The 25,512-nt window shown below is 35.1% G+C and overlaps 1 pseudogene; it reads left to right on the top strand.

Annotated features, from left to right (window-relative positions):
- LOC113490888 overlaps positions 1–22,227 on the top strand; it is a 35,210-nt pseudogene extending 12,983 nt beyond the window's left edge.
- The last annotated feature ends 3,285 nt before the right edge of the window (positions 22,228–25,512 follow it).

Genomic DNA, 25,512 nt, shown 5'->3' with positions numbered 1-25,512 from the left:
CAAGACTGTCATAACTTTTGCTAGTGAAAAAAATGTTAGGAAAATCTAATTTGAAAATTGACATCATTGCAGTCCTCTATGAGAGTTGCTGCCTGTAACTGATTCTAAAAGAAGTGTGTGTTTATGTGTACATGTGCATGCATGTGTGTGCAAGTATAGTTTATCCTTAGTATTGCCTAAAAATAATAATGATTTTTATTTGAGAGGATCTTCTAATAATATCAGTGGAGCCTTATTTTTGAGAACCTTGCAAGTTCTCCCTCTGTCTTGAGTGAAGAGTTCAAAGGGTAACCGGGCTCTTTCTTGAACCAGATTCCCCTACACTAATGTGGTTTACTTGTACTTGGTCCAGTGTATTTTGCTGCATTTTTAAATGCTAAAATGCTACAGGATAAAATCCTAATTCTGATAAAGTCTGTTACAGTTTTGCTCAAAGAAGTTCAAATGAAGGGCATTGGACTTTGAATCAGGCTCTTTGTGAATATAAGGGTACTTCAAAGCATGTAATGAAAATTTAAGTTACCTCCAGAAAGGTATGAATTTATCAGCTTTTAGTTTACATTGGAGCCAATATATTGTATAAGTGAGTTGTTGATTTTTGTAATTGTCAAATTCGAGTTTTGGAGAGTGGTTTTGATTTCAGTATTGGGAACACAGGTAACTCCCATTGTTCTCTCTCATCTGGTCACTATTGCTATTGTAAAGGCAATGGTAAGCACTGTTTAAAATGGTTGTGGATGTGTTTTATATATTTGATAAACTTTTTAATGGGAAGATGTTCTCCATTCTGTTTTCTTGTTTATGTATCATAGCTTTTAATGAAACAAAAATAGTAAATGTAGGACTTACTTTTCATTCAAGTTTTTTCCAGAATATTTCTTTCCTGTGATAAGTTCATTTAACTGATCTTCATATGTCTCCATTCTAATTAATTGCAGTTGATGGAAAAGACCTTTTAATTAATGAATTCAGTTCTTTAATCTTTACAAAGTTAAAAGCATTGGTTCTTACGAAAATAAGAAATAATTGTACATTATGATTGTATAACTCCTGTCAGACTAATTAGAACTTAACCACTGAACTTGGACACGTTGAGAACATTTTTGATGACTTCTAAAATTAAATGTTTTCTTGAATTGTACAACTGCAACCAATGTACTGTTTTCTGAAAAGTAGGTAATGTTGCTAATTAATATTATTTGGCCACTGTAATTGTGGTGGTTGTACCCAAAATCTGCAGGCAATGCATTGTGGTCTAAAAAAACTTCCAGAATTTGTCACTTATTTTCATGCTTAAAATGTAATTTTTAAATTTAATTTTGCAACAATGATACACCTGTCAGAAAAGTTTTAATAAAATTAGATGCTTTTGACAAAAGTTTCTTTATAAGAGGATTCTTCACTTCATATGCAGCAGAAAGCCAAACATAACAGAGAAATGAGCTGAAGTAGCATTTGCCAGTAACTTTAAATGACACTGTTTTGATTACAAATTCTGAAGTCATGTCTGCATGTTTTTAGCTCATTTAATTGGCTGTTGACTCCGTCTTCACTGTTCATCTTACTGAGATTCTGGCTTCAGAAAATGAGGCCAAATTTACCCTGGGTATGTAGAGAGGTAGGTGTGATCCCTCCTTGTTAGCACTAATAACGATGGATGATCCGAGGACCTCTTGGCAGCCCAAATGTATTGTTAAATGAAAATAAATGTTGATGTTAATTCTCTAAATTAGTCAAACTTCCTAACACCAGGGTCATTTTATAAGCGATAATATTTTCCTAAACTATTTTAACCTGGCTGTAGTGAGCTCTTGGTAGACCAAGCAGATGGTAACAGATAGCAGATCTGGTCTGTGTATATTGCAGACCACATTCCCATCCAACACCACTGTACTTTCGTTTTCACTCTGAGTTAAGGACATTCTTTTGATATCCGTTGGTTTTGCAGAAAAATAGCTGCCTGCAATAGAAGCAAGCAGAGCCACTCCAGGTTTATGGTTAGGTCAGCTCTCATAATCTAGAGTTGACGTTGTGCTGGGTATCCTGGATATTGAGGTTTAGAATTTGTTTGCAGTAAAAAAATCAAATAGAACTTGACTCTGAAGTTATTCAGAAGACTGTGCACTGCTCTTCACAATTAAAGGGAATAATTTATTTGGTTAGGTTTTTTTTTTACTTATTTTTGATTTTTTATTTTAGTCACCTAAAAGAGTCAATGTGTTATTCTTACTTACTTTAGGACAAATGCACATGGCACTTGCAAAATATTAATGTTTTAATTAGCATTAGTTTGTCTTGGGTTAAAATTACAAAGAATATGAGAGATCTCCTCAGGTTTTTGTAACCTTTCAATTTGTGTTCCATTATTGGCTTTAAGTAAATAAGAATTGTAAAAGGAAAATACTGGTTTTGAAGTTGAAATTTGAAGTTCTTCAACATTGTTGCTGAATTGCTCTTACAGGTTTTTCATATCTTTTTGCTGGTTATATTGGTTTTCAGCTATATAGAGGTTGATTGATTGATTCCTTTAAATACTTTTGTATGTCACTTGATTTAGATAAAAATACAGAGCAGAGTGACTGCGCAGAAACCAAACCTGTCAGTATGTGTGCAAGCTCCATTGGCAGTGAACTGTGACCAGGTCGTCTTGGATGATTTCGGTAAATTGTTATAGTCCCATTACAGCTATAGGATCTTTTTCTGAGGATGTTTGAAAGGTATAGTCCAGCCTGCATCGAATGCATTGTTGCAGATGGAGTGCAGTTAAAGCAACAACAACCTTGCCTTGCCGGCACTCTGCAGCTTCTAGATACTGCTTGGTGGAGGAGGACAAAGTGGGAAGGAATGGAGTTACTCCTTGATGACGGTATGATGCATGGCAGGTGTGGAGAGGCAAGGTGGCAGCTTCATGATGGAGGCAAAAATAAATCCGTTATTCTGTGGTACTTTTGCTGGGGCATTGTGTTTTGCTGGCAATTCTCTCTATGTAGAAGTAGCACTGCTGAGCTGAAAGCAGGGACAGAAATCTTGTTTACCTATGGACAGTCTGGCAGATGTTCCCGACAGAGGTTTCCTGGCATATGTGGACAGTCCCAGCATCGGCTGTGTGGTGATTGGAGCTGTTTTCCCAGCTCCATTGATAAGGCTGCAGGTGGGATTGCCTTGAAGATTTAAGTGGAACTGAAGACCAGAGAAGCGTGTCCTGCTTCAGCTGGGTCTGCAGACTGTTTCTGCTCTGAAATACACAGTCATGGTCCCTATTGAAACAGGTCTTTACTGACTGCTGCTCTCATCTGAAAGGACATTTTTAATGTTTTCTCAGTATGTGACAGGAGCAAAGGGCCAATGGCTTTGTAAAATATTAGAGTCACAATATAAAACTGCATTTATTTGGATACTGTCTGTGTTCAGTGTGCTGAATTCTGTTATTGGTTATGCTTCAAGATAGTTATAAGTTGGCAAGACTAGTTTGCCTTTTACAAATTACACTTTTAAAAAACCCCATGTCCATTGATTTGATAAAGGTGAACTCATGGGAATAACTGTCATAATTTAGTAGACTATTTCCAAAAGGGCTAGAAAATATGTTGCTTTCATTTGGATACTCCTATTACTTGATTTATTTTTCTATTGTTTTTAGAACCAGATTCATCTGAAACTGTGGTCCTGTCTGTGTTTTTGAAGGGGAATTGTTCTCCATCAGAACTAGAAGGAAATTGTGTGGTTTCATATATTACACCAACGGATAAGCCACTGGAGATTTCAAATTGATTTGCCTTTTTTGAGGTCTTTTTCTTTACGTATTTTTATAAATGTTGTTTTGAATTATATTGAAGGCAGTAGTAATTAATGAAATAATGTATATCAGAGTCTAGTGTTCAGTTTTAGTTACTATTTTATGTAGCATCATTAAGTTATGCAGTTGGTCTTAAAGAGGTAAAATCATATGTTTATGGCTTGGGAAGCAGCTGTACAAGCTTTCCCAGCCTGTCCTATCAATTTGTTTCTGTTGTGCTCTTTAAGGGACCACCTCTAGGAGTGAGAAGTTAATTCCATCTTTATGACTATTCAGCCTTGTGGGCTGCCAACAAATGGGTCAATAACTGCCTCCCCACAGAGGAGGAATTTTGAATAAGCATTGGGAGTGATTATTCCTCACTTCCCTTTGAACTGTTGAACATACTCATTCTAAACAAATAAACTAAGCCAAAGGAATAGAAACTGTGTCTAAGTTCTGTTCTATACTGCCCTAATGACCCTAGTGATAGAGTACTTACATTTACCCTGCTATCCATAACTGAAGACTGATTAGCTTGGTTTTCTACACGCTGCCTCGTGAATGTGTCAGGCTACTGAGAAACTGTATTTAGGCAGGGCTTACCTGTTCAGTTAAATGCAGCATAAACCAGTTTAAGCTGTCAGCCCTTCACTTCTCCCTTCTTGGCTTTGCTCCTGCACCTCCTCCCCTGTTGTGCTCACACAATCAACAGTTCTTTCTCAGCCAGCTTTGCTGATTTGGTTCACTGTGCAAACACAGAGCTGTGCCAGCACAAATGGAAGTGTGACATGGAGTAGACTGGCATCAAAGAAATGCATGTTGATTTAGAGCTTCTGTGGAGGGTAGTGGTCTTGATTACCTTATCCTGTGTAGACACTTTTATTTAAGCATTTACTTCACATCCCTTCTCCCTTGAAACGCGGAGGTTATGATGATCATCTAGGCTGTGTGATGACTGAAATCTTTTTCTAGACCAAACTGAACTTCATGTTTTTGAAGAACTTGATCTTGTCCTCTTCAGACAAGATTGCAGATACGTGCAGAAGGTGGGAGAGAAAAGGATGCTCCTCCTCTTTTCTTGAGAGCCTGCACAAACAGCTGGTACAACTTCAGTCCCTCTGTATTGTTACTCTGACTGCTTATTCATTGGGAATGAGATGCTGTACCTTCATAAGTGTCCACCTTAGTGATCTGACTTTAGACAGGTTTTGTGGGAAAACTATGTAGGTATTATACTTTTGGGTATCTTGGATCCTCTGGTTTTGAAAGCTTGCTTTTTGCTTTGCTAGCCTTGCTTCTGTGATTTTGCTTTGCAAGACCAGAGTATCAAACTTAAAGGGTATTTCTCACCAGTAAATTAATGTATTATTTCTTTCAGGTGATACCAGTTAAGCTTACAACTATATTTTAGACATTAGGTCAGATTTTGCAAGCCTTTTGGTTAGGGAAGTGAAGAAATCTTTGTATCTTAAATATAGTTGATTGTTTATATGCAGTTGAAAAAATTCCCCAGAAGACATGACATCTCCCAGAATTAGGGAACTGTAGAAGAAATGTTAAAAAACTTACCTTTAATGGTAGAATTTGGAAGACTTCTAAATAAAGGAGTGTAACTAGAGCCTTGCTAAGTTTTTGGCTATTCATTTAAATTATTAAGCTATTACTTACAAATACTAGTGTTACTTGTACAAGGCAATCAAATCCTTAAGTGTAATATATTAGTAAACAAAAATTAAGTGCCTTTGTGACTTCATATTATCTGAATAGAGAAATTTTCCTCTTTTGTTTTTTAAGATATCCATATTTTTTGACAAATCAGTCTTCAGTGTATTTCTGTGGCTTCATACAGCTGAAGGGTAGCAAGTCACTTGGATGGGATCGCGCTATTGATGAATGTGGTCTCATGCCTGGTTTTTGGTTAGTATTATATTTTTATGTATTTTATACTTAACAAATGTGACTTAAGTTCTTTAAAACCTGTTACTATGTTTCCTTCTTTTTCTTATTTGAGTAGTATCTTACCTTTTTTTTTTTTTTTTTTTTTTTTTTTTTTTTTTTTTTTCTTTTTCTCTTCCTTTTATTTTTGTGTGTGTTTGTGTGTCTGATTGCTGGCTATATGGTAGACCTCAATCCTGAAGGTAAGTGAATGGAAAAAATGCACAGTTTTGAACAGTTCTATGAGTGACAGCATATGCTGAATAAAGCAGATTTGGAAGGGAGCTATTATTTTACCTATTCTTTCTGCAAGTTCTTATTATCCTTCGTTTGATTCTATGAAGGTGTGAATATTTGAGAGAATTAGAAGTACATAAGGCTTAGACATAAGAAAACGATTAGCCCTGGGGAAAATAGAAAACAGTAAAGGCTTTTCTTGGTGAAGTCTATTGCACTTTCTCAGATGTAACATCGGAACTCTGCCTGTAGTATCAAGTTCCTTGTGCATTGAGATTGGAAATGAGAAACACAATTGTATGATCTTTCTTTACCATATTTTTAGCTATCTTTGCAAGTTTCAGCAAGAACTTTGGTGGCTAAATTATAACTTTTTTTTGGTGCAACTGAAACAACTATTACGGATTTGTAGCTAATGCTATGCTGTTTAGACTGAGTAGCTCTGAGTAGCTCTGTCACTTCATTCCAGTTCCTATTGGAAACCTCTTACTCAAGGCAAATAGGCTGCTTTTGTAACAAGAATAGCAGCAGTACAAAATTTAACTGTGATTGTGGTAGATGATACTTGCAAAAGGTAAAATTAAAAGACAAAACAGGACTGGAAAGTTAGCTTTATGTAGGTAGACTAAAAAGAGAGAAGGGTAGTTTTGCAACGTAGTTGTGTACTCATGTTGAAAAGATACAGTCTTTGCAGTGGATATTTTACTAACTTTAAAAGTATAAAGTACAATTTTCCTCACATTTTGGGGAGGGGAAAAAATGTTGCTTCTCATAGGTTTAGAGATCAACTGAAAGGGTGTTTTCAGTTTTGCGGTTTTCTTAAACAGTAATTATACATATAGATGTATGTATATTTGATTCTTTTTGTCAGTACTTAGCATACTAAGTGAAGTAAAAGCGTAGATAACTGTGTTAATGGTTCCCTTTTCTAGTTTCTGGATATTGCAGCAGACCTTGAGGTGCTGTACAGGAAATAGATGCTTGAACCATCTCAATAAAATACTACTCTTGGCAGGAATAGCTATCACCACATGTCAGACTTCTACTATACAAAATAAATAAAATTATTTAAACAGAAAATACATTATAAATAAATGATATAAAAATAAATCCATATAATTTGAAACGGTAGCATTCTAAAAAATTAGGATTTTGATTTTGTTTTAAGAAATTTCTACTCAACACGAAAACGATGCTGAATGAGAATAGTGTGGAGCACAGCATTGTATTGTGAGATGCACTGGACTAGTTAAATTCAGGGATATCAATACTGGAAAAAGCATAAATTTTCTGAATATTTAACTTCCTAAATCAGAGATCTGAGCTTTAATGTTTTTTGTCATATACATCAGTGTGATGTTTCAAATATAGTTGAGGTGAATGCGTGAGTAACTTGGAAGTGACATCATTAACTACAGTGCATGTAACTGTTTAATTACTTTTATCAGGCATAGTATGCCTTTAAATAGTAGTAACTTATGAGGTAATGTTAGAAAATTTCTGTTGTATTTCAGATTAGAAGAGAATCTGGTTTTGTTTTTTTTCTTCTAATTTTTTTTCTTTATGACAGTGCTAAAACTGTATATCGTGCAATGTATCACAACTTTAGATGAAGTGAGCTGTATTACTAGAAATAACACCAAAGGATTGAGGAAGTTTTGGCTCCCATGCTTTGCTACTGCTTTGTGTTTCTTTACTCCCATTGAAAATATTCTGAAATATTCTGAAAGGATTTCCTGGAAAGATTTTTTCATTGTAGTGGTAAATTTTGTTGGAGCTTTTTGGTTTGGTTTTCTTATATGTAGTTGTTTTGGACACATCAACTAGAAATCTCCCCAGTCTCCTCCCAAAGCCAGATACTACTTGATTTAGTTTTGATTTGACCTTTCTCTGAAATATTTAAAAATTATGTTTATTATGAGGCAGACTGAGAGCAGACTAGGAGAAACTGGTTTGAAACAGGAAAAAAAACCCATCTTGTATTAAATATAAAAATATTTCAAAATATTTTTGTCTAGTTTTTTCACTATTTTTTTCCTGTTGATGTCTCCATATCTAAGTTCAATAGTAAGATATTTGTGTTATGTTGTCATCAGGAAAAGATTGTAATTTTCCCATCAGATGATGAAGATACAGTCAAGTGAATCATTGTGAAAGGTCATGGGTTTATTGGCAAGTATTTTTTCAGAAATTCTCCTTGGAACCCAGCGATATTCCAGTTTTGAGGATCTGTCAAGCTTTCTAACAAAATTGTTAGCAAAAAGGCTTGCTTGGGTGACTATTAAATAGTTGAGCTCGATTTTTATACTAACCTGCTCAGCTTCCATGATCTATAACCTCTGTGTAGCTGTTGGCTTCATGACTTTTCTGTCTCCATATATTTTATTGAAGTAACTTAGTTTATTATCCCTAAATTATACGTTTTTAAATTTTGCTGAGGTGAGTGTTGGGGTTAATGTTTGTGTTTCCTCTGTTATTTGGGAGAGAATGAGTGATTGTTGCTATGCCATTAATACTGTTCTCAATGAGCTTTGGTGCCTACAGTGATGTCTGTACCCAAACAAAACAAGGATTCCCTGCTGCTACTTCATCCAAAAGTCCTCCTCAAAACACCCATACTGTGAGGGCCCAATAGAGCGTATTTCATAGCAATAGCACTTTTACCTTTCACATAGAATATACCAGGCCATTTCTGACATGCCAACAATTTCAAACAATGTTTATATCTGAGCAGATTTTGATACATTGTAATGAACAAGTTTTCTAAACATTAATGTTAAAACTTCCTCTCTTCTCTTGCACCATTCTGATAAAATTGCATATTATCTTGGATCCTAATACTAAAGGCAGTAGCCACTTTGTTCTACAGTTCTGTTTTGTTGTGATGCAATGAGTTCAAAGACAGAATTTAATATGGATAATAATGTCTATTAGATAATTTTTTTTTTCTAAGCCAGAAAAATCTGACAGATGATATGAAGGTTGTCTAGCTGTTATTTAGGAATATTAACAAAAAAAAAAAAAAAAAAAAAAAAAAAAAAAAAAAAAAAAAGAGTAAATGTTTTCTTAAAAAGGATTTAGTTTATAATATTCCTGATGAAAATGTGCATGCTTCAATTTTGTCTTCAAGCATTGGGAGTAATCACTCAGCTGTCATCTGTGTTAAAGTAGAACTGTCTAGAGCATTAAATAAAATGTTAATCTCATTGCATGTTATTTGGTATAAATATACAGGTATTTTAGTGGATTTGGCTCATAACTCTGCTTTCCTATTCAGCTGAAAGTGTTCACTTGGAAAGGTAGTTATAGGTATTCAAATTTAAAGGTATTTTAGGTGGCAAATTTAACAAAATTTGAGAATTTTACATAGTTTTTGTTTTAACGTATTCCTTAATCACGTTAAAGATACCATGTTATACCTGTTTGAGGGCAGCAGTATGAAGTGTCTTGTATTCAAGGTATGAATATGAAAGATGAGTCTGTGTTCATTCATTTTAGGAATCCCAAAAGTTGCACAGTGTAACTTCAGGCTGCATTGCGATTAATTTGTTTTCCAGCTCGGCCTTCAAAAGCAGCAAACCACAAGCTAATTATTGATACCAATGAACCTCTCATCAGTTTTCTCACCATTTTTCCAGGTAAGTTTTTAGATATGTCTACAGTAGGAAATGTGGTAGGAACTCCAGCAGGAATTGTTCGTGTGAAGTAATGAGAGAATTAACAAAACTAAGGTGAGAATATTTAAAAAGTATATTTTGACAGAAACAATGGCATATTTCAGTAATAATCCACCTGGACTAGTATATCTGTCTCTGGTAAAAATGCAGATTTCTTTACACAGTGGGCATGATCTAGACCTAATTTTTATGTGTCCAGAAAATCATTTTACATAGTTGCATCAGTGGTGTTGTCATGGGGAAAACATGGGCATTCATTTAAAAAAAGATAAACAGGTCAAAGCAAAAGTGGTAAGTGTGGTTTGTAAGGAGTAGAGTTTCTTTGGAGGAAGGTTTGTGGAGTTCTTGATAGATCAGTCTGGAGTCAGTCTTATTTCATGATTTCTTTAGCCTTCTTGGACCAGAAGGGCTTGTACTTAGCAATACTTTCTGATGCACAAACCTGAGCTACGTTTCATATTCAGGAGAATATTAAACTAGTATGAGGTAGGAATTAGGTGCCATTTAGGACTGGAAAAAGAGGAATGAAATTGAGTATTATAAAGTGTAATATTATGAAAATAATGTCTGCTGTAATTATGTGGTCATAATTTGGAAGAGATAGAGGAGGTGGAAGTTACCACAGGAGAATACTCTGTGGTACAATATGGTACGGTCATAAGCAAACAAATAAGAACTGAGGATTCATTAGACAAAATGTTTTCATGCAGGAAACTAATATCATGTTACTGTGCACTGGCACACTGAGTGCTGATTGCTGATATTAAATAAAAATTAATTCAAACTCAAAATATAGAAAAAGGCTATGAATATTATCTAGGGATTTGAAGGGGAGAATTAAAAGAAAGTGACTCATTTAGCTTAATAAAACACAGGCAAAAAAAAAATACAGTTGCCTTCAGTAAATATTTTGTGGCTGTATCATGGATCTAGATGATCATATTAACACAAAAAGAAAGCAATAAACAGGGCTTATAAAGTGATTGTGAATAAGTTCGATCTGGCAGTGATTAAGTTTCTGAACTTCAGAGGACTAAGGTTCTGGAACAATCTTCTGAGAGCTGTATGGGCCAACAACTTTAGTATGATATTTTTAAGGTGGAGCTGCATCTCTTTTTGAAAAGCTTCTATTTGAGAGCAGTGGAGTAGGAATGGTTGGGGTTTTTTTGGTAGCACAATTTTCTTCACTTTGAGGGTAAATAAACCTTTTCTCTCAAATGGGTGTGCTGTGTAATACATACTTGAAACAGGGAAACTTTTTTTTCCAAATGTCTATATTTTGGGCTTTTAATCATAGACTTCCATTATGGCTAAGCAATAATGCTTTCAAAATAGAGCATTATATTTCATTTTTAACCTGGGGATGCATTGCTGAAAGTATAACACAAAGGATAGTCATAATGTGTTACAGAAGGCAGTATTAAAATCTTCTGATTTCTGTCCTTCCCATTTTCAGGGATGTGAAAAAAAAAAAAAAAGGCAGCAGCATGCTGTTTGTGATATGATCTGTGAAGGAACTTTGGATTCTTGGAGTGCTCTATAAAAAACGTGTCTCTTCTACGCCCTGTTCTGCTTTATTTTTAGGGGAAGGTTAGGAGGAGAGGTAACGTGCAGTAGTTTTTAAAATACGGTACTCTAAAACTGAGCCTGTTAAGCTGATATGATCCACTACATGGAATGGAAAGAGAGGTGGGCATGCTCAGACTTTGCAGAGTAGATAGTTTTAACAGGCTAGATGTTTGTTGTGCTCTCTGCTGAAAACTGGAGAGCATGCTTAAACATTTTCATGATAATTTCTGCTTAGTTTTTGCATAAATATATGACTTAAAGGTGACCTTGCATCCAGTAGAAGGTAATAGTCTTTAGGCTGTACACAATCATTTTAGATGGTACAGACTGAAACTCTGAGTAATCTGCCTTTTGTTTCTAGGCTGGGGAAATACAGCAGTGTGTAGCATGGCTTCCACCGGTGAATGAATGGAGGACATATCAAACTATTTCTGATGTTCTTTACTTCTAAGTCCTAGGAAGGGGAGCAGTCTCATTCAGATTGCCTTTACTAAATTGCTTATGCAAAGGCTGATGTGATACTGGCTATGGCTTGAGGTGTCGACTTATAGAAAATTGTAGAAAACTTTCAGACTTTGTTGATTCATTTGAGGATGACCAGGCAAATATTCTGGGATTTGAGTTTCTAACTGGTTCTAAAACCACCCTTCTTGCTTCAAAAACATCATGTAAGTGCTGTTAGTATTAATGTAAAAGAGTCTTGATCATCAGTTAATGTATATACCAAATGAGAATGTGGGTCAGTCATTGTGTGAGAACACAGGAGTTTCACAGCGTTAACCAACCATTGCTTATCCACCCTCAAGTGTCTAATTATGTTACTAGGAAAGGCGCAAAATTTTAAAACAAAACAAAAACTAGTCCTCAAAATATAGTACACTACAGTGACAATTCTCTGAAGAAATTGGATTTTCAGGTTTTTATTAATGAATTAATACTCCCACTGTAGCAATAAGAAACCTCCTCTTTTCCTCAAAGTTATTTCAACACCTGTGTTGGGAAGTAGTCATCTACTGGAATTTTTGAAAGGAATTAAAAAGCTGATTTCTAACTCTTGACTGACTTTCAATAATCCTTAATTTTAATTAGGCATCAGACCCTACTTACTTGCTTCTCTGCATCTAAGTAAATGCCTGTCCCTAACTTCATATGCCTGTATATCTTTGTAAGTGTAGGAGTAGGGATTCAATATCTTTTGTATTATGTTTACAGAAGGTATGAACATGCATGCAGATCTGCTGTTACCTGGTCCAGTGTCTCTTGTATAGGGCAGTTTGTGAATAAAGTAGTCATGTTCCAACCACAGACCATGAGTCTGTGCTCTTTAAAAAAGATGGGTTCTCTTCATTTTGGAGAGTTGATGGTCTTACCCTGTATAAGGACTCAACTCACTAAACATTTTCTTGGCATGTGCATTGGAACCAAATCAGGCCAATTGTGTTTAGCATTTTCAATGCCAGCAGAGCACAGTCTTCTTTTAATATAGCAGACTAACAGATGAAAAGCTAGAACACCAATGTTTGCATTACAGAGAGTTCAAATGGAACACTGTGAATACTTAATGAAAACTGTTTTGAGTGAGAAATCAAAACCGTTTGTTGATGTGACATTCTTTTGACACAAAAATGTCAGCCTCACAGCCTCACTGTTTAAAAAAAAAAGAATATTCATGATGGGTTATACGTATATTGGTGGTGTCTGCTGTGAGCTATGAGATAATGTTTAATACCTTTTTCTAATATAATTGAAGGTGTTAAAACCAGAAACAATCTGGAGAGTAACTTCCATTGTACCAAGAATCACTTTACATTTCTAAGGTTCAAATCCATTTGTATTGGTCTGTATATGCATTATTTGCATGTTGTTTTAGTGTTAGTTTGTTTTTAATATTTATTGAAATAGTGGATCTTAACTAGACATGCAAAGATAGTTTCTAAAAAGTAAAGAATTAAAAGGATTTATATTTTTTTTTCTTTTTTCTTTTTTCCTGGATTACAATTTAAATCTTTCATTTGGACTTTGTTCTGATGCTAAGGGACAAATTTGTGTCTGTGTAGTGAATGTATTTTAGCTTCTAGTGAGGCTCTAACTTTTAGTTCCCCCACCCCAAACCCTCAAGCTTTTCATCTCAGGTTTGTTTATTCACTGGATTGGAATGACGCTTGCAGTCTTACTGTAAACTTTCCCACACTGCTTTACTTGTGAAGTTCACTTTACAAAGCAGATTCAAAATCTCTGTTTCTCTTAGTGTGACTACTCCGTTCTAGTGTCTGGGAATCCTGACTTTAGAAAACAAATCAGTTGGTCCACCTTCTATGTTAGCAGCCTATTTCTGCATCCTCTTCATGCATTGGATTGTGTTGGCTACAGAATTTTTTAGGGGGGGTTTGCTTATTTGAAATGCTACTAAAGTAAAACTTATTAAAAAAAAATCGGTAAAAGGTCTGATACTCAAGCATAATTCAGAATATTTTTACGAACAGAGACCATCCATAATACAAAAGCATTATTTGGCAGAATTTCATGATACTGAAATGATTGTGCTTGAGTGGCTAGATCGTCTGTGGAACTAATGAATGCAGATGAAATTATGTATTCTTTGGGGTGTCCCAGAATAACTACCATGAAATTTAACACTGAGTTTATACTTTATAAAAGCACTTATGCAACATTATCCTCATGGAAACGTTCTTCAAAAAGAAAATTGTATGTGTAGATAAATACCGACTAGAACTAGAAGTGATAGTGCTTCAGAGAAGTTAAAAAGTTCATTGGGACTGATCAATCCTTATTTCTGGTTTTCCATGAAATAAGTTAATCTTGGACAATGGAAGAAGACATCTTTTTCCATATCCCTTATCAAATGGACCTTAAGCTCTGAATGGGAAGAACTGCATGTAGGAATGAAAGTTGTGTTTCACTGCTGAAGCTGCAAACTGGAATGACATCTGTTTCACATTTTTTTTTAACTGTATTAGCTAATCCATTTGGAACAGTGTAGTTACTGCAGCCTGTCAAGAGGACTGCTGCAAAGAAGCCCAGCCTAAAGTTTTTTCTGACAGTTAATACATATTAAAAAGAAGCTTTCCCCATGTAGATTAAGGTTTGAAGGGTTTTTTTTCTGATTTAAAAAAAAAAAAAACAAAACCAACCAAAACCAAACCATGTTACAACTTTAAACAAAGTTTAAAGAAGGCTTGACTGCTAATGCTGTCTGGGTTTTTTTCTGCTTCCTAAATGAGAAGTGAACTGAATCCTCAATATTTCCTTCAAATAACCTACTGGGAGGGCAGTTCTTAATGCAGGTTGTGCTAGTTGGACATCCCCTTATAGCCTCCTGCTTTTCTGTTTGAGAATTTTCTGAAAATCTGTTGTCATTTTCTGTAACAGAGTTTATTTACACAGAAAGCTAACGCAAGTTGCTAAACTATTATAAAAGCACAGGATGAGCAGAAGCACGGGTATTTCTTTAGTTTTTCAATGTATTTTTGTACAGTTTAAAATTCTCAGTTTTGTACAGTTTCTAAATCTAGTTTGTCCTTTTTGAGAACTGGAAGATCATGTAAAGCAAATTACTGCAATGCTCTCTACTCTGGCCACTGTAAAATTAGATTGTGTTTGTATTGACCAAAAATGTGTGGAAACTAAATTTGGAGGAAATGAGTTTTATCCATTTTAAACCATTAATGTATTCGATATGTCAATTATAAATTGAATGACTGTTGATTTGGCCTGAAAACATCTGAGCTAATTTCCCTCAAGGAAAAAATCACTTAAGGCAAAGTATGATGCATGCAACTAGGTCCAGCGATTACATTGTGAGTATTTAAAAGATGGATATTAGGTTGAATGTTATCTTTAGCAGATGGTGTTCTACTTTTAAATAAAACTTGCTTCTTTCCTGTTACACTCTAAACAGAATTTGTCATTTTCTCTTTGGTGAAATACGTATCCTGGGAATGATGACAGCGGTAATGTCAAACAATCTTGAATTACTAATGTTGAGAAAATTTTAAATAAGTACATTCAAGTTCTGAAGATTTCTGGTTATTTTAATTTACTGTGAACCTTGTTAACAGGGCAAAAGAACTATTCAGTATCGAGACCCAGCAACTCTTTTTCCTCATAGCTGTATTTCTGTCTATCCTTTTGGATAAGGTATTGGTAGATGAGTAATGAAAAGAAATAAGGAACTGTTTGAAAGTGTTTGTCTGAAAAAAAAAAATGCTGCTGTGATTTTCCATAATGTTTACTTCTCAACATTCAGTTAATTCTTATTTCCTGGAAACTAAAGAGAGGAATATACAAATGTGGACTAGAAACAACAGAAATAAAATCTCATCCCCCTCGTTCGATAATTTGAAATTCACTAAAGTCTGATGAGTTAAATGAATTTGCTGGGATGGATGACACTGGCTAACAGGACTTGTTTTTTCACTTCAGTTTGTAGTAACACTAATTACTATACTAAGCCACTTTTATAAAGCTATAGTGTGTAGATGGATAAAAATCACCTTCTACTAATATTAGCTATATCTAGAGTGAGCGCAGCACTGTCAAAACTGAGTATTCTTGTCTGTCACTAGCTAGAGTAATAGAGTAATACTTTTCCTACTATAAGATATCCTGGAAAGTGGAGATATAATAAAAAATACAGATTGTATTATCAAAGAACTCACTGTTTCAAAAGACAGACAAGATTTTAGGTGGGTTGAAGTTGGCTTGTTACCACTGCTGTCAGATGCTTAGGATGCTGTGCTTCTGTCATTGTCTAAAGTGTATGGAGCCCGTTTTTGCCTCCAACCCTCAGAAAAGCTCACTAAGGTTGAGTTATGGCAGAGAATTGCAGACAGCCTGTTGTTATGGCTTAATATCATCCAGTATTTCTCTTGTTTCCTTATGGTAGTTCTTTGTAGCTTTTTGTCCTTCATGATCAGGCTCCTGCTCTGAAGCACTCCTGAAGCAATAAATACTTTCATTTTGTGCAATAAAATTGCTGAAGTTAGGATAAAACAGAGAGTACGACAGACATCAATAAAATACAAGAATTTCTTTAACACTAGTGAACATGTATCTCTTGCAAAAATCTCTTGTAGATTTTGGATACAGTTAGCAAGTTAAATTTGTGTGTTATCTAAACTGTGTTGCATAGTGAATCTGTGTGGCTTAAATATATGTTTATTAGTTGTGTATTTGTTTTCAGAGAACAATGTAGAATCCAGAGTGATCAGTTAGAATACCTTTGGCTAATAACAGAAGAGCTCATGCTTCGACTCAGAGAACATTTCAAGAAACAAAACTGCAAAGATTTTGCATGTACTTTTTTTTGGTTCAATTCCTCTGCAAGAATATTTTGAACTAATTGACATTTTGAGGTACATCACATAATATGTGAATCGTTAATGTTCTAGTTTAAAAAATGTTTGTATATTAGTACTATAATTATCAGATTGACTATAGCTGTAACTGTGTAGCTTTCAGAAAATAGAAGGTTGTATCTAAGGTAGTGCTGGAAAAAAGGTAATTTAGTTTTTAACATATGGAATATGCCTTGCTCTGAAACAGCCCTTGTGATGAGCAGAGCACAAGTACCTAGTGCTCAGTCTGCAAATGATACAAATTATGGTACTGAGAGTTGCCTTTCTGCTCGCTGTCTATACATAAGTTGTGGATTCTTCCTTCCCTAACATCATGTTAATTCTAACATTTTTTCTAATATTTGTCCTAATTTTAGACTGTTTTACTCTTCTTTAATAGTATTAAAGAAACCATAAGTATTTATCTTTTTGTTCAATCATCCTGGTAGTTATATAAAAAGTTCCTATAGATTTTAAAAAACTGACTGTCCTTGTGAAAGTAGCGTTGGAGGCTTGAGGAAGTTTACCAGACCAGATATAAAATAAATGCAATTACTTTTTCCTATTTGGTCATGCAGATGACAAAGAAAAATCTCTAGTAGTTCAGATGGCTTGTAGAAATAGTTAATAAAATAAAATATATGCACTCTTCTTGCCCCCCACCTTTCCAGAAAAAAAATAAAAATAAAAATTGCTGTTTGAAAATGTCTGTTAAACTCATATAATGGGCAAAAGCAGCAACATATGTATGTAAGAGTGAGAAATTCTATTGGAAATTCTATTCTTTCATGCTGCCAAATTTTCTGGGAGCTGGAGCCATCACCACACAGAAATATAGAAGTTGCAGTTGGGATTTTCTGGGATTTTTTTTTCAGGAGTCAGCCTAGATCCAGGTCTGTCTCTGAAGCTGATGTGTTACTGTTCTGTTAGTCTTTCAACAAATTTGGAATTCAACAAGTTTGGTGTGGTGTTGGTGTGTTGTTTTTTTTTTTTTTTTTTTTTTTTAGTGACTGGTATTGTAGAAATACCTTAAACATAGGCCTCGTTAGATTGTATCACGAGCTTAAATACATTGAAATTTGAAATACAGGTGCAATTGCTGGAATGTTAATTTAGAATCTAATTATGTTGCAGCTGGTTATTTTGAAGTCTCTGAAATTTTGCAATAATTATTGGGTATCAAAGTATCAAGTGCTCTATCAAGGGGATCCTAATGCTTCCGTCCCTTTTAGTTTCAATACAGTCTTTTGGCAAGCTTGGAATAGTGTTACCTGAGATGTCCCTTTTTTCTTCCTACTTCTAGAAAGCTGCATAGTGTTTCTTTTTCTCTTAGCTTTCCTGAACTGTCCTTCGTAATAATCTACTGACAGAATGGTATGTTTGCTTATTTTTAAATATAATCTCTTTTCTAAATTTAGGAAACTAAATTCTTCTGCTCATTTTGGGGCACTTTAAAATGGATGTGTGTCATAATGCTCACATCTGGAAAGCTGTGTGTCTTAAAGTTTCTTTTGATAACATGCTAGTTACAGCATGATGGCTGTACAGAGGAGTCACAGCTGTTTGAAAGATTCACTTTTATTTAGTGCATTTTGTGTTAGAGGCATGTACTGGAAAATGGTACTGTGATTAAAAGATAAAATAAGAATTCTTATTATCTGGGCATTTGATGTACGGTGTTGTTAAGATTTGTGACCACTTCAGGAAAGTTTGTTGCTATAGCTGATCAGTATATATAAAAAGAAAAAAGGATTTCATTTCAGAAAAAGACAATCATTCAAACAGTGCAGAATTTAGTACCTGTATTTATGCGTAAGGGAATAACTGTTTATTTTCCACTGCAATAAATACCAAGTCCAGTACACTGTGTGTATGTGTCATAAATAGCACACAAACCCAAGAAGTCGAGATCCTGGTGGTGAAATGTCACTCTTGTTATTAGGCTTGTTGATGAGATATTTATACATTTTCAGAGTTTATTGTGGCTGCTGACAATTAGTTTTGGTTTCAGTGCAAATGATAATTCCTGAAAATATTAAACAGCTGCATGAGGAGTGTAAAATATGAAACTGGTATAAATGACATTAACATTTGAATAATACACACTCCCAGAAATGTTACTGTCATTCTCCTGTTTCATTTGAAATGTCCATACATAGTGTATAGGACCCTTAACCTGAATTCTTGAAATGCTTAAATTGCAGCTACATTTGAATGCTGAAAAATTTCAGTTGTTCTCTGAAAGAGCTGTACAGTTTTGAGCTATTGAGCGGCGATTGCTGACACGATTCAAAGACAAAACTCCCGTTCCTCTTCAACATCTGGACACCTTGCTAGAAGGAACATTCAGAGAGGTCAGTACAATTTGATTATGAGCCTAACCTTTCTTTATGTTGTTGGTAAAGCTTAGCTTAAAGCATATAAGCTATACTTTCCTGGTTACATTTACCATCCAAGAGACCAGGAAGCAGTAATTTGTTTAACCTAATATTCCCTGTAACTTTCCAGCTGATTCGCAGTAGTTTTATTTAATCTGTGACCACAGAATCTTTACTCCTGGGTCACACCAGCTTGACAACACATCATTCTTTCCTAAGTGATGTTGACAGTGTGAAAATATTTTATAGTTCATAGCTTGTGTAAATATTTTATGGTACACTGTAAACTGGTGGAATGGTTTGGCTGGTGTAACATTCACAACAATATTGTATGAGGCTGACCAAGTCCTTCCTTATGGAGATTTTATGTTCTAACCATTTCAGAATGTGATAGCTGCAGAATAACAATGTGGTGGTTTTTTTTTTTTTTTTTTTTTTTTTTTTTTTTTTTTTTTTTTTTTTTTTTTTTTTTTAAAAATCATTCCTAAACCATCCCCATGCTGGAAGTATGCAAGGAATAAAAGAAAATTTTCTTTCTTTCCTTGCCTCAGCCATGCATTGCTTATAATAACATTTGTGTCATGACGTGTCCCCTTTGCTAAGAAGTTACTTTATATGTTTTGTGCTTTTCTGTTGGACGATCTGATTTTACCTTCCAACATGCCTTGTTAGAGAAGCTGAGTCACAATGAGATTTCTTGCTGGAAAAAAGACTTACCTTTATGCACTGTAGTATATATCACAACAATTAAAAAACTAAGAAAAAATATTTTTCCTTACTGCTTGCTCTAAGAAAATATTTCTTTAAATTGGAGAAAAATGCCTTTCCATATACAATTATGTATATGTCGGGTTTGCCTTTATTTCAGTCTTTACAGTGAATGAGTTAACTATGAGATAGTTTCAGTTTGGAAGTGGGGCCCTTTTGGTTACTTTAGGAAATACTGGTTATTGTTGTGGTAGACAGATAGTTCTTTAACACAGAAATGGCATGTCTAAAGAAGCCCTAAAGATAAACAGAAGTGAGTCTTCTCTGTGCAGAACTGTTACCTTTAAACTTAAAAGCAACTGGGGTGTGCTTGACAGTTTTCTTGCAGTTTAATGGAAAGATGAGTTCTGAGAATAGAACAAAAAACAGGTAGTTGAAATAGAGGCATATTGCAGAAGCTTATTTGAGTTCTTCAAACTAAAATTAGATGGGTGCTTTTCTTAATAATTACTGTTGTAAGCTTTTAAAATTAGAATTAGTGTAGTTGAAAGGAGAATGAGGAAGATAATTTTACTTTCCAGAAAACAAATGCTTGCGTTTTCCCATATTTGTTAAAGCTTTGTTTTAGGCAAGCTCACATTTTTCTTGGTAGATTGTAATTTTCTTTTGTTTGTGGGAATCCCCCTGTAACAAAGAAATGTTGTTGTTACTACAAACAAAAATGTAGTATAATAGTAATTACCAGAGAGACCCCACTGCTGCATATGATTTGCAAGTGAGAGCTGGGGTAGGATTTAATATTGTCTCTTTGCTGTGTAGGTGAAATGAGATTGCTCGATGATGCATTTCCTATATTAGAGAAGACCTTGTTTTCTTTAATTCAGTTTCATCTTCTGTCTTTATTTGATCAAAAATATCTAAATGCAAATATTTTGAAGTGTTAAAAATATGGTACATGTGTTTTCAGTAAAGAAATAATGAGGCTGGATAAATACAAAGAGTGTAAAGTCTATCCTCTTTTAAGCATGTAACCTAACAGAATTAATATGATTGTATTTTTGAGACTACTGCTTTTCAGAAGAATTGTTCAAACAAGCCGTCTCTATTTTTCCCTTTAGAAAGTTTCTGTTTTCAGCATTGTGGTTGTTACTAGTTTTCCTAATGCAGGATGAATTCAGTGGAGAATAATGATCCATACCCCTTTGACTCTTAGTGAAATGACACTTATTTGCTTCAGTGGAATTTGCATTGAACTCTGAATAAGTGATGTAGAGGTTTTAGGGGGTTTTGTAATAAAATACGTATGATAAATCCCACAATAGTATACTCCAACTGTTAGAAAATATATTTATTTTTATACTCTTACCATTTTCTGAGAATTTTATCTCCTCCCTCATGTTAAATATTTTACAATGAGAAAAGAAAAATTTGCATTGTTTTATCCCCTCATTTTTCACCAAAGTAGTTGTTAATGTACAAAGAAAGGTTTTTTACTTTTTACCCCGGGTTTTGCAGTCAGAAGGGAAACGTGTGTGTTTTGGTATGTATATGTAGTGTATTCTGAACCTTTCTACCTAGAACAGGAAGGAGGTTTTGGTTAGTATGAGTATGTGATTTTGTTTTTTGCCCCAGACTCTTCAAGACTTGGGCTCTGTATGAGTTACATTCTTAATAGAATAACTATTATAGCTTAGGACTTTTTAAAAAAATTGTATCTGTAATGGTATAACCTCTCCAAATCCACAGGGATATAAAGGTGCCTCTTATTGCTTCCCTTATTTCCTTACATCAGAACAATTATGAAGCAGTTACATAACCTTTGTGTGAACAGCCTTTTAAATACAAATAAAATAATGGTGAATATTCACCATGTAGTTTAATTGCCTAGGTGTGATATGTACCTGCTTTAAACTTATTCTGTACAGTTTCTTTGCCTACCTGCAAATTGTTATGCATTGCTGAACTGATTTGAATTTTACAACTGGAGTAGATTGTAAATGTTAATTTGCAGATTTTCATCTTCAAATAAAAGTTGTGTGTGTGATATGTAGGTAGATGTACAATGTGTGTCAAACCTATATATACAAAACTAGAGAAAATTAATCAAGCTGCATTTGATTCTCTGGTAAAAAGCATTTCTATTTATACACTGAATTTTTGTATTAGTCCTTTTGTAGTAGTCCTTGTATACTAACTAGGCAGGATGTATTTAGTGCTACAATAAAATTACTGATGGGTTTGTTATAAGGAAACTTCAACCTTACTTTTCATCTTCACAAAAACAGAGAAATGTATAAGCGGGCATCAGTGTGTGTAATGGAGGAGGAAAAGCTTGCTTTTGGTTTTATAGTCCTGTTTAATCTTGAAGAGATTCATGTACATAGGAATTTTTCACTTAAAAACTCTGCTTGAAACAAGGGGAGATATATTCAAATAGTCTTTCAGATTTTAAAAGTTGTTAATTGGTTACTGTTTACAGGGAATAGGAATAAACAGATTTTTTCCAGTGTAATCTCCCTCATCTATTCTCCCTTCAGCATTCTGATATTGTTTATCTCGTTCAGATAGCTAGCAGCACTGGAAAGTAAGCGTAGCATTCACCGTCAGTCTGATAGTAGTGGTCAAGAAAAACGATTGCTTCCAGGCAGAGATATCATGACTCCTCATTTAGAGTAAAGAAGGCAGTTCCATCAGGAGGATCCAGTTTAATTCTTTACATGGCAGTAAACTGTGTCGGAATTTGTGGCCTGTGACTGAGAGCGTTTTATTCCCATGTAAAGGTGGCCATTTTCCCTCAGGTCTGTGATCTGAGCTGTCCCTCACATATACTGGTTGGGGATCTTGAGCATTCTGTAGAGACTTGGGGAGAAACATGAAATTTGTGAAGGATTTGGAAGTCAAATGTCTAAATGAATGCACTGGTTCTTTCAATGAGTAATATTATAGGAGTTGCCCTTTCCCTTTCATATGACAGTTTTGAGGAAAGATGCTTCTAATATTTTCAAGACATTATGAACTTCGTTACACAACTGTTTCTTTGTCATTGCCTAATTTAAACAGAAAGATGAATCGTTTCATGTTTTTGAGATGGAATTGAAGCAACAGTGCTATGAATGAATTAATGCTAGCTGCTAAAACTTACAACTGGCCCACAGTTTCATGCCACAGCACAGGATTGGTATTTAGGTGTCCTTGTTTGTTCTTTGTTTATGGATAAATTTTCTTGCAACTGATTTGATCCTTTTGGAGACCTTCAATCCTATGTTATTTTCAGAGTGACACTGAGAAGCTGTACTCCATGACAGGATCTATTCTAGTCTTGAAAGCTAACATTTAAATAATCAAATCTAATGTCAACTTTGTAGCTTTCTTTTCCTCAAAGAAAGAAAGAAAATATTTTCAAGCAACACCTGATTAAAGCCTGTAGAATCTGGCTTGCAGCTTTGTTTAAGTTTGCTCTAAAATACTCACACAAAAAGAATATTCATCTCATGTTAAAGTGTTAACTAAATGTTTGTTTAGAAAAGCATCCAAAAAGAGAAAGGTATGATACAATAAACTTTCAAAGTTAAATGTATGGAGAAAAAGCAAATTTTTTGTAACCCTGGACATACTTTAGGAGGCCAAGGGAAGTGTGCTAAATATTTATGTTTCTTGAGGTTTCAGCAGAATGTGTAATTAATCTGAATTTTGGGCAGAACTTAAAGGAATTTAGTTAGAATCCCTTTGAGCACATCTTACTTAAGAGAATTGTGAGGAGTTTTCACCCTAGTACTGCTGATCGTTCATGTTCTGTCTTTTTCATTGTGCTTTGTGATCAAGCAAGAGCGTTGAAACTTTGTCAAGCAGTATTTAAAGTATTAAAATACTGTGTGCCAGTTCTTGTCCATTTGATAGTATTTGATACTATCAGGGAAAATTACTTTGGGGTGTAAGCCATGATCATGGTTGAGGTAACTGGCTAATTTAGAATTGTATCTTCTGAATCATATGATGTCCTCTCTGAAGTTTCAGCACTTCAAATGAAAACCAATATATCAATTAAGAGTTGACAAGTATTTAAATGTTAAGCATATTTTGTCCTTCTTATCCAACCCTTTTGATCAGTTTTCAGAAGAGATCCTTAGCAGATTGAAACCACCATTATTCCGGAGGGCCTGGTTTAGAAGACTGGCGGTTCGGGCCCGGTGTTTAATGGCTCCCCTTTATGCCTGGGGACATTGTCGTGCATCTGCTTCCCCTGTGTTCAGCACCAGCTAGGTGTGACTGTGATGCCATCTGGAAGCTTTGCACCTGTGTCAGAGATGAATGAAGAACGTACGAACACACCTTCTTCATAGCACCGCGCAAATGTAGTTATGTGGCTCCCAGCTGGAGACGGCTCGCGATCTCCTGTCTTTCGGCTGGTGTGGAACAATTCTGTGACTGTCCGCACCCTTCTCTGCAGATCTGTTCTAACCTTTTGCCCTGCTCTTGGGTGCTGGGACAAGCAGAATTGCTGGTGATCTCTGTCTTTCGGTCTCCAGGCATGTGTTCTAGGTTCAATCTCATATCTGCCATCTTTCTTGCTCACTTTCCTGGAGTCCACTTAACTGAAATTAGTGACAGGTCTTCCAGCTTTGTCCAGTTCCTGATACTGAAGTTCCCCACTACTGAAGATATGTGTATTTGATGCTTAAAATAAATTATAATTCAATTCTGTGAAGGAATTTTTTAGTGTGCATGTGCATTTTGTTGTTAGCATGAAAAACACAGCTATGTGTAAAACAGAGCCACTCTAACTCGAAGGTTCTATTTTGTTTTCATCTTTTCAACAAAAAAAATTGGACCTTGTCACTGTCTTTTGAAAGAAAGCACAATCTCTCCTCTTTGCTTCTGTTGGTTTCCTGTTTTTCCTGACAAGCATGGCCCCAGAAACTCGACATTTTGAGAATGATACATTACTTGATTAGTAAGGACTTTTACCTCAAAGCAAAAGCATTAGGGTTTATCATGCATTACTCAAAGGCTATATATCACACCCGCTCCTGTAATAGTCATTTTCCCCAGATAATGTCAGTGAGAACTGCACCCATAGTATAAATTAGCTGTTTTGGGCTTGAATAAATATCCTGTTCTTTGGAAGAGTTATATTTAACTTCTCTTATTTTATTGCTGTTTCTGCTAAATGTAGTTTTTTCATAGCCACTAAAAGTAGCTTATTAGCCATTACATATAATTAAAATTCTCTCTTTTACTGGTGTTCAAATAGTGTTATGTTTCTGTTTCCCTAAGACTTATTCAGCTTTAACAGTGGAATACTTACAGTGTCATCAAGGCTCCTTTTTATAAGAAGATGTATTCCAAAAATGTCTGAAAGTAGTTAGGTGTGCATGGGAAACATGTATTAGGATGGCTGGCACAACTCTTGTGTGTTTTGGTCTGTGGTGGCAATTGCTCCAGTGTGGTACACTCTTCACTTCAGGTCAGTCAGTTTGTGCGACAAATAGGTAAAATGGCTCATATCTTCAGTAGGGCTGTCTGTGAAGAGAGTTAGTCTCATGTAAAAGCTGGAAACAATACAGGCATCACAAGAGAAAGATGTTGGAAATAAAATATGCTAGATATGGCACAAAGCACCTCATCTGGGGTCTGCTGGGCTGCATTCAATCTGGCCTGTCACATTTTCCACAAAGGAGGTTTTGAGCTACACTGTGCTGTATCATACCACCCTATCTACTGAATTACTACCCTTGAACTGGTGAATACCCAGGTCTGAACACCCACTGCTCCATTCAAATCACCGAAGGACCAGAGGTGTGACTTTATTGGATTTATTTTTCCCCACTCCACCCAGGATGCGGTTCCCATGTTAAAGCTGTTGCACTAATGTG

The sequence above is a fragment of the Athene cunicularia genome, unplaced genomic scaffold, assembly GCF_003259725.1.
Source record: "Athene cunicularia isolate RWA unplaced genomic scaffold, athCun1 SCF_6, whole genome shotgun sequence".
In the NCBI taxonomy this organism is placed as follows: domain Eukaryota; kingdom Metazoa; phylum Chordata; class Aves; order Strigiformes; family Strigidae; genus Athene; species Athene cunicularia.
The sequence above is the reverse complement of the archived record's forward strand: the minus strand, read 5'-3'. Positions and strand labels throughout refer to the sequence as shown.